Raw genomic sequence first — 21,979 nt, forward strand, 5'->3', positions numbered from 1 at the left:
TTTTCTTCTGTTTACAAAAATCGTATACTTATTAGAAAAAGGAAAATTTAGAAAAATAGAGGTAATCATCAGTAATCCTGCCACCCAGAGGTAACTCTGTTAATATGTTGGTGGATTTCCTTACCTTTATTTTTATTTTTAAAAATTTTTTTAATGTGTATTTATTCTTTGAAAGAGAGAGAGAGCATGAGCAGGGGAGGGGCAGAGAGAGGGAGCCACAGAATCTGAAGCAGGCTCCAGGCTCCGAGCTGTCAGCACAGAGCCAGATGAGGGACTCGAACTCCCGAGACCACGACCTGAGCTGAAGTCGGATGCTTAACAGACTGAGCCACCCAGGCGCCCCACCTTTATTATTTTTTTCAGTGTATTTATACTTTTAAAAAATGAAGTAGGGGTCACATTTCATATACAGTTGATTGCCCTTTTTTGATGAACATTATCCCATGAATGTTTTACCGTGAGAATATAATAATGCATCTTTCTGTAAAAAATTTAAATAAGAAATTTACAACGGAGAAGTAAACATTGCATGTTGGCATCACTTTTCTGGGTTATTAGATATGCTTTGAAAAAAACATTTTATATGCTTGTTTCCTTCCATTCTCAAAGTAGTCAGGAATCTGAATTTTTTGTCTTGCAAGACAGATAAAAGAGGAATTATTACCCCCAATTGAAAGAGGATACTGAATCACAAAGGTGAAGTGAGTTATCCGAGTAAGTAGCTAGTGGAGGGCTGCACTACAACCCCCAAGCCTTCTGAGTCTAGGTTAGTGCTGTGGGGAAGGGGGTAACCAGGCTGCTCTTCCCCACCCCAGTTATAGTTAGTTTAGATCATGTCAGCTGTGCTTTAGATTCTGTGAATCAAGGAAGGCTTTAAACAGTGCAGTTAATCTGGGTGGACTTTGTGGAGGAGGCAGGTTTTATTCAGGATCTGGAATGTTTGTCCTATTCATAGGTAAATGAGTGCCAGGTATCCAAGCCTCCGGACTCCCAGATTAATAATAATAACCAGTTTGGGGAACCTTGGGTGGCTCAGTCTGTTAAGCGTGGGACAATTGATTTCAGCTCAGGTCATGATCTCATGGGTTAGTCAGATCAGATGGAGCCTTGTTTGGGGTTCTGCATGGAGCTTGCTTGGGATTTTCTCTCTCCCTCACTCTGTCCCCCCCCCCACACTAAATAAATAAACATTTAAAAAATAAAAATGATAACCAGCCTTTATCATGTGGCAAGCACCTTGCTAGGCTCTTGAATACTTATGTTACTTAATCCTCATACCAAACCCTAGGAAGCACTGTTATTTTCACCAATTTAAAAATGAAAAAATAGGGGACGCCTGGGTGGCTCTGTCAGTCAAGCATCCGACTTCGGCTCAGGTCCTGATCTTCCAGTTCGTGACTTCAAGCCCCGCAGTGGGGCTCTGTGCTGACAGCTCAGAGCCTGGAGCCTGCTTCAGATTCTGTGTCCCCCTCTCTCTCTGCCCCATGACTGCTTGTGCTCTCTCTCTGTCTTTCCAAAATAAACATTAAAAATATTTTCAAAAAAAATTTGAAAAAATAGAAGCACAGAGAGGGGAAGTGCTCAGCTCAAGGTTGCATGGCTGATGAGTGAGGACAGAGATTTGAACCAGGCAGCCTGGCCCCAGAGCAGTTCCACTCCATCCCCGCACCTTCCCTGTCTAGGCTGAAGGGAGAACAGCCAGAGCCCAGACAGCTGGGAGTCCCCAACACGGTGGGCACCCCCACCTCCTCGACTGGTCGTGCCCCTCGGGACACGCAGGCCAGGAGGGGATGACAGACGCACTGGCTGAGGGGCTGTGCCACAGGAGCCAGCCAGGGGTCTGCCCGGAACCCCCGCTTCTGTGGCCGCCCCGTCCCTCAGAGAGGCTTCCCCAAATGGGGAGATAATAAATTTTAAAAAGGAGGTAGTCCCCAGAGTGTTTGGCATTCCCAGTGGCTAGTCCAAAGCGGTTTTGTCTTGATCCCTCTTTGATTCTGAAATAGACTCCATCCTGAAAAAGAAGCGGATTTAGAATTAAGAAGCACCACGCAACTTCTAGTCCTTCCTCTGCTGAGATCTGACTGATCCTGGGCCCTTCGCTCCCCCCGCCCGCTGGCTTTCGGAGGTTGAAGCTGGTCCCTCCACCCGACTCACCGCGATGTGGCCGACTAGTTGCTGGGACGGGGAGACGATGCGGTGGAAACCGGGGCGGCTCGCAGGGCGCTGGGGTCCCGGAGTGCCGCGCCCAGCCGGCTCCAGCCCGCCCCGGTGGCTGCGTGCGCACGGGAAGGCTGCAGGTGTCCCGCAGAACCTAGCCCACCCCACCCCCTCTTCCCACCTCTAACCCCTTCCCCCAACCCTCCGACGCCTGCCCGGGAGAGTTGAGGATCCGCGCACAGGTCCGGGAGACACTTGAATTCCTCCCTCGATCTCTGTTCACCAGGGTCCCACTCGCCTGAAGGGACGCCCACCCTTCCCCCTAACAGCTCACCCCAGCGGCTGTCCACTCATCCTTCACAGGACTGAGTTCCACGGTGTGCGTTCCCAGACACAGCCATGCCCAAACCCGGAAACCTTCACTGGCTCCCCACTGCGGCGGGAAGAACACCCAAACTCAGAGTGACTGGAAGGCCTGTCTCCACCTGCCCGCAACCTGCCTCCCCAGCTGCTTTGCCCTGTCACCTCAGCACAGAGCTTGGTGATTTTTAAATGCAGAGGCCCAGGAGTCAGGCACCCAGATTCAAATCCCGAGTCTGCCTGTTTCTAGCTATGTGACCTTAGGCAAGTTACCACATATCACTCAACTGTGACTCCACACCCTTAAAATGGGGGTGGTAGCACCCATTCCATAGGACTGTGTGAAGAATTAAATGAGTCACTTAGCATAGTTCCTGGAACATGGTAAACTCACCCTAAGTGCTTGGTGTTGTTATGACAGCTCTCAACCACATTTGGCTACCACCTCCTACTTCCTAAAGCCAATCATTCTCTTTCCCAACACTGTGCCTGCATATATACCTGGAAAACCCTTCCTCTTCCCTTTTCTCCACCCAGTAGGCTCCTACACACCCTTTAAAGCCCTGTTCAAATGTCACTGTGGGGGCGCCTGGGTGGCTTAGTCAGTTAAGCACCAGACTTCAGCTCAAGGCATGACCTCACGGTTCGTGGGTTCTAGCCCTGCGTCGGCTCTGTGCTGACAGCTAGAGCCTGGTGCCTGCTTCCGATTCTGTGTCTCCTTCTCTCTCACTGCCCCTCCTCGGCTCACACTCTGTCTCTCTCTTTCTCAAAAATAAATAAACATTTAAAAAAAATTTTTTTTAAACGTCACTGTGAAGACTTAACCATCCTTCCCAGTTGCTTCCTCCTCTACCTGCCTGTCACCACCTTAACCCAGGGACCACACAGTATCCCCAGTGGTGGGACAACCAGCATTTCATGCCTCCCAATAGGATGCAGTAGACTTCACAGTTCTACTATTTTGGCTCTTGCCGAAAATGTTGAGCGTAAATATAATCAGGTCTTTAGAGCTGGCTGCAGTTTACTGGAATTTCAGGGGTAGAGGAACACATTAAATAACACCCAGAAAAGCAACCAGACAAATCCAGAATGTGGGACAATTTATAAGACAACTGGCATGATCTCTTAAAAGTCAATGTCGTGAAAACAAAGCAAAAGCAATGGGAGAGGAGGTTCTAGATTTAAAGAGATCTAAGAGTCCAACAACTGTGAGATGTGATTCTTTTTAAAGTTTTTATTTTAACGTTTATTTATTTTTGAGAGAGAGCGTGAGTGCAAGCGGGAGAGGGGCAGAGAGGGAGACACAGAATCCAAAGCAGGCTCCAGGCTCTGAGTTGTCAGCACAGAGCCTGACAAGGGGCTCAAACCCACAAACTGAGATCATGACCTGAGCCAAAGTCTGATGCTTAACTGACTGATCCACCTAGGCCCCCCATGTGATTCTTGATTGTATCTTGGTTCACTTTTCTTTTAAAGCTATAAAGACCATGTTTTTACACAATGGGGGGAATTTGACTATGAATTGGATATTAGATGATGTAAGGAAATTATTGTTAATTTTGTGAGTTAAGTCTACTGTGGTTATGGAAGGAGAATTCTTATAGCTTTTGGAAATGCATGCTAAGTGTTTAGGGCTCAAGTGTTAGAATATCTGTAATTCACTTTAAAATGGTTTAGCCACAAATTTAACATATAGTGAGATGAGGTAAATATGGTGAAATGTTTACAATTGTTGACTCTACATGATCAATATGTATTCAGTTTACAATTCTTTCTACTTTTCTGTATGTTTCAACATTTCCTTAAAAAGGGTTTTTTAATACTGAAATATAATTGACATGTAACAGTATATTATTTCAGGTGTACAACCCACGATTCGGTCCATGTATATATTGCAGAATGATCACCACAATAAGTCTAATTACCATCCATCACCATGCATAGTTACAATTTTTTTTCTTGTGATGAGAACTTTTAACATATACTCTCTTAGCAACTTCCTAATATACAATATTATAACTATAGTCACCGTGCTGTATGGTATAGCCCCAGGACTTATTTATTTTATAAATATATATTATGTATATAAATACACACACACACACACACACACACACACACACACACATACAGGTATATACCTTTTTATAAATACATAAAGGTTTTTAAAAAGCTCCTTCCCCTGGGCTCCTATAGCAGGTTTCTGGGCCTTCATTAAAACACGAATCACAATATTTGGAGGTGATGTTTGCCAGTGGGTCTTGCCATTCAGATTACAGACTATGAGCTCCCCAGGGTAGGATCCAGATGAACTGTATCTCTCTCGTGGTGCCACGTTCATAATAAACAGGCAATAAACAGGTGTTGAATGAATGGAGACTGTACTATTGCCATAGTGCATGATTCCTCAGTAAACTTACTCTTAGGAATCTCCCGAATGAAAAATGATAATGCAAACTTTTATTGAGAACTATATACCAAGCTTGGTGCTAAGTTCCTAATTTTGTTCATCATGGATTTTTTGCATTCATTTTGGTTTTTAAAATTTTGTGTTCAAGTATTATTTACCTAGGTTACTAACTTTGGGGGCCTCCCCTATTTTAGTGCCTGAAGCAAGTGAGGCACCCTGATATCTCTATAAAACAGGGTTTGGGGCACATGTCTGAGTAATGCCCCATTGCCCTCTGGGAATCCTTCCAGATCCTATCACTTTATTTGTCTGACAGAATTGACGTTTGTTTGGTCTCACTGTACCATTGCTCTTGTCATCTGACCTAAAGAGAGGGTTTGCAATCTGCAGTGCATATTTATTTTGCTGCCCCAGCAACATTCTCCCTGCTCTGGCAACAACAACTCTATGTTGCTTGGGGACCCTCCCCTCCCCATCCACCGAACTGACTCCAGCCTACTGCCTAGAGGTGGGCATGTGACTCAGCTCTGCCATCAGAGCCTTGCAACCACTGGCCATAGTCGTGGCTTCAGAGTAGTCATATGACTCAATTACAGCCAGTGAGACTCAATTCTGGGGGTTTGATCTCAACTTTGGAGAGGGGATACTTTCTCTTTTCTGGTACTTGAGATGGGATGTAAGCCACGTGGGGTGTTGAGCCTCTCTGAGACTGGAGCCCATACAGAAGACAGCAGTATGGAGTGATGGAGTCAGGGAGGAGACATCCTGATAGTATTGGAGCTCCTGGATCCAGCTGTACTCGAAGCAAGACTGCTATCTGGACTTAAGGGATGTGTTGGTCAACTTTTGCCTAAGTCAGTTTGAGTTGTCTTTCTATCACTTAGATGATTCACTCCCTCTTGCCTGCTGTGTGGTCAGGTTGGTCCCAGGAGATGCTCTGGTGAAGCCCAGCACCTATCACCATACTTCCACCGTGAAGTTCTCCATCCAAGGTGCCCTTCATCACAGGGCAGCCGTGGGAGGCAGAGGATTGAGAGCAACAACAGTAGCCCCACATAGCATTCCTGAGCACTGGTGCACTGTTAGGTCCTGTGGTTAAGATTTCCACATCTATTTACTCCTTTTGTCCTATAACAACTCTGCGAAGTAGATTCCATGAACTCCGGGCTGAAATCGTCCATCTACTCTAGGCCAACTGTCCCAAATCGCCAACCTGAGGCAAAGAGAAGTCTCCAGTTAAACAGCAGACAAAGGCTGCTTCCCACTCCATTTTGTCTCTCTTGTAAATGGGTAGACTTTCTAGGGGGCAGGCTCTAAGAACAGCTGAGCCTGGGTATTAGCAAACCCCTCTCCCTATGCTTTCTTTTTTTTTTTAATTTTTAAAAAATGTTTATTTATTTTTGAGAGAGAGAGAGAGAGAGAGAGAGAGAGAGCGCAAGCTGGAAAGGGGCAGAGAGAGAGAGAGAGAGACACAGAATCTGAAGCAGGCTTCGGTCTCTGAGCCTTTAGCACAGAGCCCGATGCGGGGCTCGAACCCACAAACTGTGAGATCAGGACCTGAGCCGAAGTCAGACGCTCAACGGACTGAGCCACCAGGCGCCCCTCCCTACACTTTCTCATAACACTGTCAGCATCTTGAAATAAAGGGCCTAAGGGCAGCTTCCTTTGGCCTGGTAGTGGACTCAGCACCTTCGGCAGTGTTGGCCCTCAAGATTGACAGATGGGTTGACCCACTGGCTGTGGCCATCTTTGCCATCTGTGTTCATTTATTCATTCAACAAATACTCATTGAGTGCCAGGTATATGCCAAATCCCATTCCAAGCACTGGGGATACAATAGTGAACAACACTGGGGGCAGTCCCTGCCTCCAGGTTGCTGACAGTCTTGTCAGGGAGGCACACATTAAACAAATAATTGCACATGTAATTATTTAATTACAAGCATGATAAGCACTGAGAAGGAACAGTTCAGGCTGTTATGAAAGTGTGCAACAGAGACATCTAAACCCGTCGGCTAACTGACCAAGCAACTTCATTCGCTTGGTTTTTTGATTGACCATTCAGTGCTAGGCACTGTGTTGGGGGCTGAGTGCTGGGCAGAGTGGGGAAGCAGACATAGCCCCTGCCCACGAAGAGATCGCTGTGCATAGCAAATACACCATCTGACCGGCTGTGTCTCCAGCCTGCAGCCTGTGAGCAGCTACAGGTCGACAGCTTTGATAACCAGCTTGAAAGAACAACTTTGCTCCTGCTTCTACAGGAGAACCAAATACATTTAACTGGTTTCATTCATCTCGCAATCCTTTCTCTGATCCCTAATGGTTTTCATTCTCTAGGATTGGGGAAATTGGGACCGATGGTCACGGGGCCAAGTGGGAACATGTTTTGTTAGGCTCTGTAAAAATAGGGTCTTGGGTGAAAAATACGCATGGTTTCATTGAGAGGAGAAGGCATCAGGAAAAGGAAGGAACTGGATATTGAAACTCCCCGTGCCCCATGGCTCCAGCATACCGGGGACAGGAGCTCGGCTTTGAGGGCAGGCCTTTTATGATATTTTTGGCTGCCTGGCCCCAAGGGTGCAGACCAGAGTGTGGTGCCCAGCTCGCCGCAGGGAACTTTCTGGATGGCCTTATTATTCAGAGCATGTGATGCTTTGGCTCCAGCAGCCTGAGGTAGTCAGGGATTCTGCAGCGCTGGGAATGGGGTTCTCACTAAAAGAGGTGAGAGTGTGTGTGGGTTCAGACCTAGCAGGTCTGGCCTGGTCATTTTTAGAGCCAGCTTCCCTGCAGGATCAAACCGTCAGAATCACTTGGCCCCCTGGGCCCCAATCCGGGCCTGAAATGTGACAGCATGGGGAAAAGTAGAAAGGAAGGCGTGGCCTCTGACTATCCCCCACTGGACTGAAGCACCCTGTCGGCGAAAAACGCAGCTGATTCTTTTTTGTGTCTCCTGACACCCTGGGCTAGATGGCTTGCCTGGTCAACATCATAGCTCCTATATCTTGAGGGCTTACTCTGCAGTAGGGATTTGTTCATTTAACCCTCACAACAACCCCATGAGGTAGGTTCTACTGTTACCCTCATCTCACAGGGAGCTGGGGCTCCAGTTAGTGGAGCAGGATTGACAGAAATCACAGAGCTGTCATGTCTCAGCCAGAACCTCCGAGAGCAGAGACAGCAGAGTGAGAGGGTGGTGCAGAGTCCTTTACGTGTGCCTTCTGTGGGGAGGGCCCGGAACACAGAGCAGCTAACTGACCTGGGACAAGTCTGCAACTTGGTACAGAGCCTCGGCCATCCTGGCTGTAACAAGTGTGGATTTAATCATTTGAGAGCAACATAGAATGTAGCATTTTGTCCTTTTTGCTAAGGCTTTTCCTCGTATCAACAATAGTAAAAGCAAATAACATATCCATTGACGTTTTATTCCTTTACAGTCACTGGGTCAAGTACTTTATGTATATCATTTCATTTAATCCTCCTATTGACCTAGGAAGTATTTATTATTATACTTCTAAGGAAAGAGAATAACTTTGCCAAGGTTACAGCTAGTAAGTTGCAGAGCTGGGATTCAACTTAAGAATGTATGGCTCCAAGATCTGTTTTCTGCTGAGCATCAGAGACCTGGTTCAATTCCCGCTTCCTCCACAAACCAACATTGTGCCTTGGCAAGTCATTTAATTTCTCCGGGCCTCATTTTCCACATCTGTAATATAGGTAGGTTGGACTCAATGATACGTCAGGGTCAGGCCCTCTCTAGCTCTGATATCTAGACTTTAAACCCTTTGAGGGATATCGCGTCTATATCCTCAGCACTCAGAAAAGGGCCTGGCCCAGAGTGGGTAACAGGTCAACATAGGTTGAGCTTAATCTATCCTGATGGGACCCTGGCTCCTATCTCCACATGTAGTTGCTATTTCCAAATCTCTATATTTCATAGCCTCCCCCTACCTCTTATGGTCCAGAGATACCATAATTTATCCATTTGGGTTGTTTCCTATTTTTCCTATTAAAAAAATGCTTCCATATATCTCTTAATGGGCTGAAGTTTCCTTGGAATGAATATATATATATATATATATATATATATATATATATATATCTCCAGATGGGGAATTTTTAGATCATGGGATGTATACAAAACCCTCTCAAAAATTATAGGAATTTATATTCCCACCAGCTGTGAGAGTTTACCTTTTCCCCTGTATCCTTTCCAAACTTACAGTTTGTCAGATTTTTAAAAATTTGTCAACTGGTTAAGTGTGAAATAGTATAAATATATTTTAACTTTTCATAGTGGAAAGTTTCAAGTACCAGTAAAAACTCATTCCGGAAACATACTTATAACCCAAAGCACTTGTATATCAGAGCAAATTTCAAGAAACATCGGGTCAGTTGAGATCATGTGACATTTGGCTAATGTGCTACTCGTATTGCAAGACATCACTCGTTTATCAAGTTAAAATTTATTAAAAATGTTTGCTCGTCTGGCGGACCGCTCTCAGAACAAGTTAGTCACAATCCAAAGTTTTACTGTATTTATAAAATAATAGAATCGGGTAATAAATTTATGTACCTGTCACCCACCATCCAAATCCTTACCAATTTTGTTTCTTTATATTTCACCACCCATTATTTAAAAAAAAATTTTTTTAAAACGTTTATTTGTTTTTGAGAAACAGGTAGATCATGAGCACGACAGGGGAAGAGAGAGGGGGAGACACAGAATCCGAAGCAGGCTCCAGGCTCCGAGCTGTCAGCACAGAGCCCGACATGGGGCTCGAACCCACAAACCATGAGATCATGTCCTAAGCTGAAGTCGGACGCTTAACTGACTGAGCCACCCAGGTGCCCCATCACCACCCATTATTTTTAACCAAACCTGAGATATTATTCCATTTTATCTTTAAATATTTCAGCAAATATCTCTAAAAGATAAGGATTTCCTCTTTTAAACATAACCACAATGTATCATCAAACATCTCCAAATGTCAATAATTCCTTCATATTACCAAATATTTGAGTCCATGTTCACATTTATCAAATTACTCTCTATATTTTTTTCTTTTTATGCTTGCTTGAATTAAGATTCAAACAAGATCCATACAATGTGATTGGCTAACATTTCTTAAGTTTCTTTTAATCTAGAGGTGCTCCCCTCTCTGTCTACCATTCATTTGTTAAAGAAATCAGGTTGATTTTCCTGTTAGACTTTCCCCCAGTCTGGCTTTTGTTCATTATGTCCCCATGGTGTCATTTCACGTGTTCCTCAGTCCCTGTATTTCCTGTACACTGTAGTGTGGTCAGGATCTGTTGGGAAACCCATGGTCCGTGGGCCAAACCTAGCATCTACCTTTTTTTGTAAACAGGATTTTGTTGGAACACAACTCTGCCCGTTTGTTTAGCTATTGTCGGTGGCTGCCTTTTGTGTTCCAACAGCAGGCTTAAGTACTTGCAACAGACTCTAGACACTGTATAGCCTGTAAAATTTAAATTACCTGGCCCATTGGAGACGAAGTTTGCCAACACCTACTCTAAAGGCTTGTTCAGATTCCTGCTTGATTCTTGGGCCATGCTTTCCTCATAGGATATGGTGTTTAATTAGATCAACTAATTCATAAGGAGTTGCAAAATGGTGATATTCCAAGTTAATCCTTCTTCATTCCTGTTTCCTTTTCTTTATTGGAATGCTTACATAAAAAGCACCTTCTTCTCATCTACTACTTGGTTGCCTGAAGCACAGTTCGTACAGGAAAGACAGAATAAATGCTTAATTGTCTCTCTTGATTTTCAAAATAATGAATTGATTTCCTAATATCCTCCAAAGATGATCGCTGAGGTTTTTTGTTTATTTTTAAAATATCATTATGAACTCATGGATTTAAATGTGTTTGATATTTTCAATTCATTGCAGTTAATTAGACTGAAATTGTCTGGACTTTGGCAAGTGGGACTCCAGAGTCCCTTTGCCACGACTCTGGTTTCCTTGATTTGCGTTAAAAGTCTATGAACATGTACATTTTCTGCCCCAAAGCTGGAATCAACTATTTATTTATTTATTTATTTATTTATTTATTTATTTGAGGAACCTGGGTTCCTTTAAGGGGAAATAGTATTTAGAGACCACAGTCTGGGCACTAAAGATGCTCACTCAAGTGTTGGTTGTTGTTTCTAGACCTGAAAACGATAGGCAGAGCTAGGGAATATGGTGTGTGCTTCCAAATCAGTTACATGAAAAATTCATACTGGAACTTCCAATTTAAATCCAGGATTATAAAGTTTTTACTTAACCCCTGTCGTCTTTCATTTGTATCTCCTTTCTCTCACACCAAAAGTCCTGGTTCTCAACACCACCAGCATGAAACTCACTGGCTACCCCACACTACCTATCCAACAGTTTCAGAATAACAATCCCAGTGTTACCACCACAATACGATGACTGAAAACAGGCAGCCCTTTTTTCAAAATCAGAGTAAAAAATTCTGAAAGTGGAAGTGGAAAGAAATTCACCGGGAAGGGTCTGTGCTGACCCCATGTCACTGTATGGCAGTTTGCATTGCTGCTGGGATTTTTAGTACTATATTCTGTTGCTGAGGATTTGGTTCCTCACTGTGGGAAACTCTTAAAATCGTAGCCCTTGCCCTTTGGGAACTGACACATGTCTACAGAGTTGGGGAAGCATGAGGTTAAAGCAGTGTAGGCTCACAGAATGATTGTTTTATTGGTAACTTAAGCGTGCTGATGAACCCCAGACTTCAGTTTCCATCCAAAATGAATGAGAATAAAGAAAGGAAGGAGAAATTTGCAAGAGGGAATCTTGGGCAAGCCATTGCTCTGAGTCATTTCCTTATCTATTAAAAAGGGAGTGCAAGGATTGGGCTATACTCTAGCCATGGCAGCGTCTTTCTCTTCTCCTAATACACCTGCCTCAGGGCCTTTGCACTTGCAGCTCCCAATGCCTAGAATACTCTTGCTCCAGCCTTCTAATGACTGGTTCCTTGTTGTTATTCAAGTCTCAGCTTCAATATCACCTCCTCAGAGAGGGCCTTGCTGACTAGATAATCTAAAATACCCCTCCATTACTTTATCATATCAGCCTATTTTATTTCTTCATGGTACTTTTACCTATCTAATCTGTTTACTGGTTTATGTCTATCTTTCCTCTTCTAGAATGCAAACCCAATAAGGCACTTGACTTTCTTGTTCACTGGTGTATCCCTAGGATCTAAAACAGGCCTGGCACATAATAGGAATGAATGCCTGGTATATGAATGGATGAGCTAGATAATCTCCCAAGTCCTTTTTAGCTCTAATATACACTCAATATATTGAGTGTAGACTACATACAAGCATGACTGTACCATCTTACAGATGTGGAAACTGAGACAGTGAGTGGCTTGCCAAAGGCCTCACAGAGAAGAGGGTGTGTGGTCCAGAGGCACTGTATGGAAAGTCAAAAGCAACAGACCCAGGTTTGGGTCCTCATACCATCCTCCCCTGTCAACATTCCTTCCAAGAGCCGTGTGAGCTGGACAAGCCATTTCATCCCTCCAAGGACAGTTTCTCCATCAAAAGAGAAGACCTACAAATAACTCTGGTCTAGGGCTACCGTGAGATAGTGAAGCTTTGTGGACTGAATGGCCCTAGGCACTTTGCAGAACGTTTATCCGGTCTTTACCTCCAGCCGGTCCTGGGGTTGGGGCGGGGATAAGGAAGGAAGCCCGGGAAGGAAGCGCTGTGGAAGAAGGGAGAGCCAGCTGGTCACCACGGTTTGTTTTCTCACCTGAGTCCCCAGCCCTCCCCTAGACTGGCTTCTCTCACCTGCTCAGGTAAAGAGGTAGGGGGAGCCTCGCTCAGCCAATGAACGGCAATTATTCTCTTAAAGGCACCCAGCAGCTGGCAGGGAAACCAGCCATGCCACCTGGAGAGCTCCCTGCTGGGGGCCAGAGGCAGCTGTGCCATTTAGGTGTACTTAAGCCCTCCACGGCCACTCTGTGACCCCAGGGCCTGGTCGTTTCATGTCCGGGAGAGTGCTTTCTTCAGAGACGCCTCCTTCGCCTGGCCCAGAGCTGGCTTTCCAGAAGGCTCCCATGCCTAGCTGCCCTGGCAGACGCCCAGGGAGGAAAGACAGCGTGGCCTTTGGCAACTGCTCGGCAGGAAGGAGCCCAGAGGTGTGAGGGAGAAGCCATTTCCCTGTCCTGACCCCCTTCGACAAACCCTGGTGAGTCCTGACGGTCTGGGTTTCTCGAACCTCAACAGAGCAGGGCCTGGTAGGAAAATGATCCCGCCTGAGGGGCGGAAACCTCGGGTGCTGGTTCCAGCCCTGCTGTGTGACCTTGAGCAAGTCACTCCAGCTTTCTGAGCCTCATGTTCCCCATCTGGGAAAATGTGGAGCTCAGATCTCCATGTCAGCTTTCTCCTTTTCTTATTCCCACCCCCCCTTACACCCATTGTTTTGCAAGATTTTTGTCTGCCAGGCTGTACCTGTTACATAATGTCATTAATTGTTTTTTCCCCTTCTTTGTTAATTGGGACTGTGTAATAGCCAATCAGTGTTTTCTGGTCAGCAGGAACAAACCGCGGTGATACCATTGAGCTGATATAAGTTAAACCAAAAGCAAAGAAATGTGGTGTTTTGGTCTGCCTGTGCGAGCTTATCTAGAGTCAATGTTTGCTTTCCATTTGGCCTTTTGAAATATGAGAAATAGGGCAATTTTCAGAGAATGGGGAGCCTTAGGTGGGATCTGGCTTGCATGGTTTATGAGGGCACCAGGCAGAAACACTGCCATCACACCCCAAGCCCGGCTCTGGCCTCTACAATACATGAGATCCATTGTTGAAAATGGGCCTGCAAACTTCCTATTTGGGGTTGGACCACTCCTAGGAGACTCCACACTGGGTTCATTCCCCCTCTGACAGGCTGGACAACCCTGGGAGAGCTGAGGTGTCCCTCAGGCCTCTGCTAGGGGTTGGCCAGGGGGGTGATGGAAACAGGCAGGTGTGAGCACAGAGCCTGGAGTCCAGGAGCATAGGGTGGACACAGCTTGTGCTGGGAATCAGGGCACAGGGCTAATCTGCATTGACTAGCTCTGTAACCTCAGGCAAGTTGCCTAACCCCTTTGAACCTCCATTTTCCCAGCTGTAAAATGGGGATTGTAATCTTGACAATGCTTGACTATCAGGACGATTCCTAGGGCCAAATAAAATAGTGTATATCCTGGAAGCTTAGAGTCCACAGAGTTTTAAATGCATCCCAAATTCAAAAACCGAAAAAACCCCCACAGACATGCATTTTAGAATTGACGAAATAGAGTAATGGATGTTTTATAAAATGTGACCTGCGTGATAGAGAATTATTCTGAGTGTGATGGATTAAGGTTGCTTGTTAAGTTCTTTTACTTTTTTTTACAATACCATTTATTGGGACTTTTTGAAATACAGACTCATATAAACAAAAAGCAGGTGGAAACAGCTCACTGAGTCATGGTATTTTCTAATGACTCCTGGAACTGAAACCCAGGCCGGGAATGTGGCCCTCATGTATGAGGCAGTCTAATAGGTGGCTGGAGCACGCGCTTCGGAGTCAGACGATCTTGTGTTCCCATTCAGACTTTAACACCTACTGGTGACCTTGGGTGTAAGTCACTTTTCTCTACCTCAGTGTCTTCTAAATTCTAGAATGAGGTGGGAGTGGAGAAAAATCAAAAGAGTTGGCTGGCTAAGTGGTAGTGGTGGTGGTGTTAAGTTGGGGTGCAGCTTACAACAGGGACTCAGAACCCACACACTTGTTCCCTTAGAGTCCCAGGTCGGGAGGGCTCCCGATCCTTAGAGAGGACTGAATAAACGGATTCAGTGCAAGACATTTGGGTCTGTCTCCCCATCCGTAAAATGGAACCCCTCCCAGCCCTGCCATCATCCGGGACAGCAGGAAACTCCTGGAGACGCCGGAGGAGCGGGTCTTTGGAACCAGTCCATGCCCCTGAGTGCAGGGGTGGGGGTGGGGGGTGTTGTTGTTCCTTGCTTCGGGGGCCCAGTCAAGGGATCAAGCCCCTCCAGTTCGGTCATTTGAACTTCTTTTGCCCTGTCCGTCTCCTGAGGCTCCCTGCTGAGCAAATCCGGCTCAGGGAATGCTGGTTCAAGGGTTGTGACAGCACCTCCCCTCCCAGTGAGCCTGCAGGAGAATGAGAGAATAGAAGCTTCCCAGGAGCAGGAAAAGCAGCCACTCTGGCCCAGGCTCGGGACAGATGGTGTGTGACAGTGTGTATGTGTGTGCCTATTTGTACCCATGAGCTAACAAAATTCAAGGTGAAAAATTCTAAGGCTATGAAGGCCCCCATCAGGTTTCATTAGCCAGTCCCCTGCACTGGGCAGGCCTCTCTTCTCAACAACACTAGAAGGTTGTAGCTGCACCCCAGGGAAGCCTCCTAAACATCTTTCCTTGGTAACCAATCTTGGCATCTCAAAATCCTCCCGAGGGTAAATGCAGATTGTGTGTGAGCACGTTTGAGAGCCTTGGGTGTCTATGTTAGTTGCATGGACACTGAGCACCATGACCTTGCAGGAAAATAAGTCTGAGGTGGATAGACTGGGTGCTTTGGGGTTGGGGGTCCATCTGATCCATCACCATGAAGCTTAGAGGCACTTTGGTAGAGGAGCTACATCTACTGAGCACCTACTCTGGTCGAATGATTGTGCTAAGTGTTTAAAATTCATTACCTCATTTAATCCTCACAGTGTTCCACTTTAGTATTCCCATTTTACAGAAGAAAGCACCAAGACTCAGGGAGGCTACACATCTTGCATAAGATTGCTCAGCTAACAAGTGGCAGAACCGTGATTCAGGTCTGTGTACAGCTAAATCTAGAGCCTGTCCCACCCAGAGGTGCAAATCAGGCCAAATACTAACGTCCCCAGATCCAATTTGTTTGGTCTACACAGTGTTTTATTTTGTTTTAGCCCTTTAATTTTTTTTAATGTTTGTTTATTTTTGAGAGAGAGAGAGAGAGAGAGAGAGCAGGGGAGGGGCAAAGAGAAAGGGAGACAGAGTCTGAAGCAGGCTCCAGGCTCTAAGCTGTCAGCACAGAGTCCGACGTGGGGCTTGAACTCACATACCGGGAGATCATGACCTGACCTGAAGTCGGATGCTTAACCGACTGAGCCACCCAGGCGCCCCCTGTTTTAGCCTTTTTAAAATTTAGATGACCACATGTGAAAATGGGGCTATTTAATATCAAAATCTCGATTCTGACTTCTCTTTAGAAATCAGGGGAATGTGGGGCTCCTGGGTGGCTCAGTCGGTTGAGCATCCGACTTCAGCTCAGGTCAGGGGATCTCACAGTCCGTGAGTTCAAGTCCTACATCGGGCTCTGTGCTGACAGCTCAGAGCCTATAGCCTGTTTTAGATTCTGTGTCTCCCTCTTTCTGCCCCTTCCCCGCTCATGCCCTGTCTCTCTCTGTCTCTCAAACATGAATAAAAATGTTAAAAAAAAGAAAAAAGAAAAAAAAAGAAATCAGGAGAATGTGGCACTACAGATCCACACCCTTCCATGCCAACAATCAACTTAAACTGATTATCAGCTGCTGCCTTTCTTTCTTTTTTTTTTTTAATTTTTTTTTCAATGTTTTTTATTTATTTTTGGGACAGAGAGAGACAGAGCATGAACGGGGGAGGGGCAGAGAGAGAGGGAGACACAGAATCGGAAACAGGCTCCAGGCTCTGAGCCATCAGCCCAGAGCCCGATGCGGGGCTCGAACCCACGGACCGCGAGATTGTGACCTGGCTGAAGTCGGACGCTTAACCGACTGCGCCACCCAGGCGCCCACAGCTGCTGCCTTTCAATAGAACATGCAACCTCTGGCTTGCTGCAATCCCCATCTACCCAACCCACTGTCTCATTTATGATACCAGCCCGGCCCCACAGGCCTGGAGAGACCTGGGCCCCAGTCCTAACACTTGAACTGGCTATGACCTTAAGTAAACTATAACATTTGTCTAGGCTTTAGCTGTAACCTGGGATAGTTAACACTCTGAAATAACTTTCTAAGTGGCTTTCTGTGCTGTTTGGGAGAGAAGCCACAAGTCTCCAGCATATCGACATCTTGCCCACCTGGCTGTGTGCATGAGTCCATGTAAATTACACTAGGAGCTGTGGGTGGTGTTCACTCTTTGTCACCATCACTCGGCTGCACTACATGTCTGATCTTAATTTTGTGAAACGAGACATTTGGGGACAGGTAGGGCCTGGCGGTACTGATCCTGGAGTGACGCCCATTCCCGACACTGTTCAGAGTTTGACTTCCATGTGCCTCTGCTCATCTCTTCCAGGAAGTCTGACTGAGATTTCACCATCCAAGTGTCCTATTCTGACCCCATTTTTGCTATAGAGTGCATAAGAGAAAATCCACAGCCCATCTTTGTCTGTTACACACACACACACACACACACACACACACACACACACAGGCCTATGAGTGAGAAATAGTCATGCTTTAGGTGTCTGCACGTCTATCTAGGGTCTTACTTGGGTTCCTGGGATTAAATCTTTAGAGGCACAGACTAGTACAGATAGAAATGTGTAGATCATCTTCTCCAATAATATCAAATATGCTTCACTTCATTTGCTAATTCTAATTGATCAGTAGAGTGTCGAAAAGGCTTCTGAAGCTGCATGGAATGATCGCACGCTGATACCTATCAGCAATGTCTACTGTGGGCATGGTAGGACTTATGCCAGCACTCATACCTGGGGAAGGGAGGTGACCTGCCCAGAGTCCCTCAGCAAGGCAAGGAAGAGTCAGATCCAGAAGCAGGGTAGCTCTTCCCCTCAAGGCCACTGTTGCTTCCACTATAGTAGCTCAGAGAAGAAAACGGAGACTGGGCAGAGAAATGAGAAACGAGACGAGGGCCCACAAGTCCTGGCTCCCCCAGAAGCCTGGCTGGGACTGGGGCTGAGCAATTCAGTTTTGTCCCACTAGACCGAGTCCTGCCAGCCTGGCCTGTTGGCTTCTGCTCCACTTCTCAGAGTCCCTTTGCTCCTGCCCCAATTTCCTGTCTCATTTTCCTCAGGCTCAGAGTGTGCACATCGGAGCACAAGGCCTCCGGAGATCCTAGGTCCTACATGCCCTCTTTTGGCAGCCTTCATCAAGCTCCCCAGCCCCCTCCATTCTGAAAGAGAAGTCCCAGGACAGGGGCTCTTAACCTACTGATGCCATGGACTCCTCTGGCAATCTGTGAAGTCTGAAGGACCCCTTTTTCACGATGTTTTTAAATGCATCAAAGAAAATACTCAGGACTGTAAAGAAAACGAATTATATTGAAATATGGTTATCAAGGTATTTTTTTAAATTGTATGGCATAATAATGTATACTTCTTTATTACCTTACAAATGAGATCTGGCAGCAGATATAATAACTATTGTCATTTTAAAGTAATGATGAGCATAAATGATAGTTTGTGAGATCTATGACAACTATAATGTGATAGGAAAATATCTGATTTCTCTTAGTGACATGGTCACAGGAACTGTCAATATTACTCTAGTCACTGTCGACATTTGTAATGGAACAAAGCGTTTAACTTGAGGTAGAGGTTAGTGAAAATGAATACGGAATTTTTCATTTTAAGTTCAGAGACCCCAGAATTCTATTTGTGGACCCAGGCGGAGAATTCCTCACTCTAGGATGTTCAAGTAGGAGTTCTCCAGTCCTGTGGTTTACAAACTCTGGGCCATGGAACCCTGGGGATTCTGAAAGTGTCACGGAGGTTGCCAGATGGTGGGAGCAGTCAAGACCTCTGCTTCAGCCTCAGCAGGTTCTTTTTTATTTGAGTTCAAGTTAGCGATTCATGTAAGTTTCCTTTGTAAATAAGGGATCGCCTGTTTGTGTCTGAATGTCGAGAACCTGCACTTGGCCCCACCCACCTCTTCATAGGACATTAAAGAAAGCCCAAGTGGGGGTGTGAAGGTGCTGGAGGCAGGCTTGGAGCTGCGGAGCCCAGGGGAGGCAATGGGAAGCAGCTGGGCGGAGGCAAACTTCCCACCACCTCTGCCTGCCCATCAGTTCAGGAAAGACATCTTCTCTGGCCAAGTGCGGGGCCAACGATTAGGAGATCTGAGTTGGAGGTTCTAATTGTGCCACGATCTTAAGCTTCCCATCTACAAAACAGACAAGTGTTGGGAGGACCAAATGAGAAAACATTTTAAGAAGCATAAAGAACTATTGAAGAGATTTTAATATATTTGTCTCTAAGCCTGAGACCCTTTTCTCAACTCTTCCTTGAGGTCTTGTTTCCCATACTAACAAAGCAGATAGTCCCTCGGGCCCATGACAGTGTAACTCCAGTCACCCAGCCCGTGATACAGTTAGATTTGTGGTGGAACAACCAACCGGGCACCCAGTCTGCCAACTCACCCCCTTAATTCCTCCTCTTTGCTCTCCCTACTGCCATGTCATGATCTCTGGCCTGCATTCTCTAACAGCCCCCAGGCTCTCTCTCTCTCTGCTCCAGTCTGCCTTCCATGGAGCCCAAACACATTGTGACCTTAAGTTTTGGCCATGTCCTTCTTCTGCTTCAAGGCCCATGGTGTCCCTTCCCTGCACACCAGTCCAAGTCCAGCCTCCAGAGTATTGTACCCCAGATTCCTCAGGGGATCTGCCTCTAGCCTCCCCACACTCTTCCTGTAAGAGGAGGTAGCATCCCTACCTCCTCTTACAGGGAGGCTGTTGTGCTTCCGCTGCTGGTCTTCCCTGCCTTCTCCATGAGCCCAGATGATAGTGCAAGCCCTGGGAGCTGTGGGGAGAAGAGATGATTTGGGACACTAGGAATGCTCCCGGAGGCTGAGCTAGCGGGCAGGGGGAAGCTAAACATGCACGGGACTCAGAGGAGTTCCGTTGACAGGGGCACCGGGCAGGTGTGGCTCTGCCCTCTGTCAGGGCCAGGCAGGGGTTAATTTCAGAGACCAGCCTGTAACATGTGGGGAAAGCTGGGAGCACCTGCACAGTCGGAGAGAGTCTACTATTTGCTACACTAATCTGAATCAGGGACAGGAACTAGGTCACCAGGAACAGAATACTGCTGAGTGATGCGGAATTCATAGAATCCCTGATTCTTAGAATGTCAGAGCCAAAAGGGACCATGTAGATCTTTCCTCTAGTCTAATTCCTTTCTGCTTCAGACAGAAAAGTAAAGCCCAGAAAAGGGTCATGTCTTGCCCAAGGTCACATGAGTTGAGGCAGAGCCTGGACTGGAGCCAACGCCTGATTTTCTTCCCAATCTCCATGCTCTGGGCTCTGGCCTCTGGACTCCTACCCGGAGACTGAATTAGCTGGTCCAGGACTGATTTACCAACAATGGGTTAATGTGTCACTTTTGGGCAGTGCAATGTTGGCTCTTACTGGAGACTGTCAACATCTTAACTGAAAGATTCTCAGCTGGGGGACAGTGACAGGTTACAAGTATGCTGAAATATAGAGCCCTCAGTTCTCAAGTGGCCAGGTGGAGACTGGCTCCAAAGCTCTGGAGCCAGAGCCCCCAAATCTGATGAGATGGTCCCCTGCAGGCCTGAAGCAGCCTCATTATTATAATCCAGAGGATGTCCAAATGCTATTATGTACTGTGATAGGAAAAGTTGGGAAATACTGCCTCAACCCCAGAGCAGGAAAATTTTAGGGGTGGTGTGGGCAAAGTGGGGAAAGGGAGAGTCTAAAGACACAGGTTCCAGTTCTAGCTATACTATCTCCTTCTGACTAGTATATTCTGGAGGAAAAATAAAAGGAGAAAAAATAAGAGATGCTATTTATTGTGCCACATTTAATCTTTCAAATAGTTCTGTAAGTAGGTACTATTATCAACTCCATTATACAGACGAGGAAACTGAGTCAGAAAAATTAAGGGTTTTGAATAAGATCCCAAAGTTAGGAAATGACGAAGCTAAGATGTGAACCCAATCTGTTTCTCTTTGGATTCTGTGCTCTTAACTGCTCTGCCATAGGGACTTGTTGGGGGACTAGTGGAAGACAAAGATTTGGAGTCTTTCAGCCCTGCTGCCCTGATTTCTGAACTGCTGATTCTCCATCCACCCCAGACTACCAGGCTTCAGGGAGGCCTTCAGCATGGGGGAAGCCAGCAGTAAGGTCCTGAAGACACCTAAGAAGACTACCCACCCCCCCCCCCCCAGCCTTCATGGGTTTGAGCTTATCAGCAGGACTTGGGGGTGGGTATTTTGCATGATTCCTCTGGGAGTAAAGCCCCCAGCCCTTGGGGAGGGAAAAGTGGTGAGATATCATTGGTTGCTGCACTACCCATGAAACTCATAGAATTAAGGCACCTTGTTTATCATGCTGACACCCCCTAAAGAATAATTCCTATTTACAGACCCAGTGACCCTGCCAAGTACTTTATACACATTGGCTCACTTTAATTTTCACAGTAGCACTTTCTTGAGTAGCTCCTATTATCATCTCCACTTTACCATATGAGGAATCTAAAGCTCCAAGAGTTCATGTAACTTAGCCAAGGCCAGACAGTTGGTAAGTGGCAGAACCAGGATTTAAACTCTGGTCAATTTGACGCCCAAACTCATGATGGTCTTGACCATCACATTACAGAACAATGTGGTAGAGTGGGGGAAAGCACTGTTCTGGTTCTGTATTCAAGACCCAGGTAGGCCACTCACTTCTTAGTAGACCTTAGTCAAGGAACCTTTGGGCAAGTCTTCTCTGGGTCCACTACCTAGGACTATAGAAGGGTAATTTCTTTTCTGTCTACAGGTTAAAATTACATAAGCAAAAGCAATATATAACTGTTATCCATTTGTTCAAATGGTGCTATTAAGAACTTAAAGCAAGGGGGCCCTGGCACTATGGAGAGGGGTAAGGTATGGTTTTTGTCCACTTAAAAATATAACATAAATGTTAGATGAGCAAGGGTTTTGTATTTCCAACAATAATGGAATAGCTTATTGAAGACCAACCTTCCCACTGAGAATTGTTAAAAGAGGTGGACAAAATAAATGTGTGTGTGTGTGTGTGTGTGTGTGTGTGTGTGTGTGTGTGTGT

At 46.0% G+C, this 21,979-nt stretch overlaps 2 long non-coding RNA genes across 2 annotated transcripts in view; one reads left to right on the forward strand and one right to left on the reverse strand.

Moving 5' to 3' along the window:
- LOC121009710 (uncharacterized) overlaps positions 1-21,979 on the reverse strand; it is a 66,415-nt gene that overhangs the window by 24,890 nt on the left and 19,546 nt on the right. The window lies entirely within an intron of this gene.
- Positions 12,548-21,979, forward strand: part of LOC121009715 (uncharacterized) — a 20,107-nt gene continuing 10,675 nt past the window's right edge. The window contains exon 1 of the long non-coding RNA XR_005780800.1: positions 12,548-13,144. This is a non-coding gene — a long non-coding RNA (uncharacterized LOC121009715). The remainder of the gene's footprint in view (positions 13,145-21,979) is intronic.

This window comes from Herpailurus yagouaroundi, unplaced genomic scaffold, assembly GCF_014898765.1.
Source record: "Herpailurus yagouaroundi ecotype Mexico unplaced genomic scaffold, PumYag 29, whole genome shotgun sequence".
In the NCBI taxonomy this organism is placed as follows: Eukaryota; Metazoa; Chordata; class Mammalia; order Carnivora; family Felidae; genus Herpailurus; species Herpailurus yagouaroundi.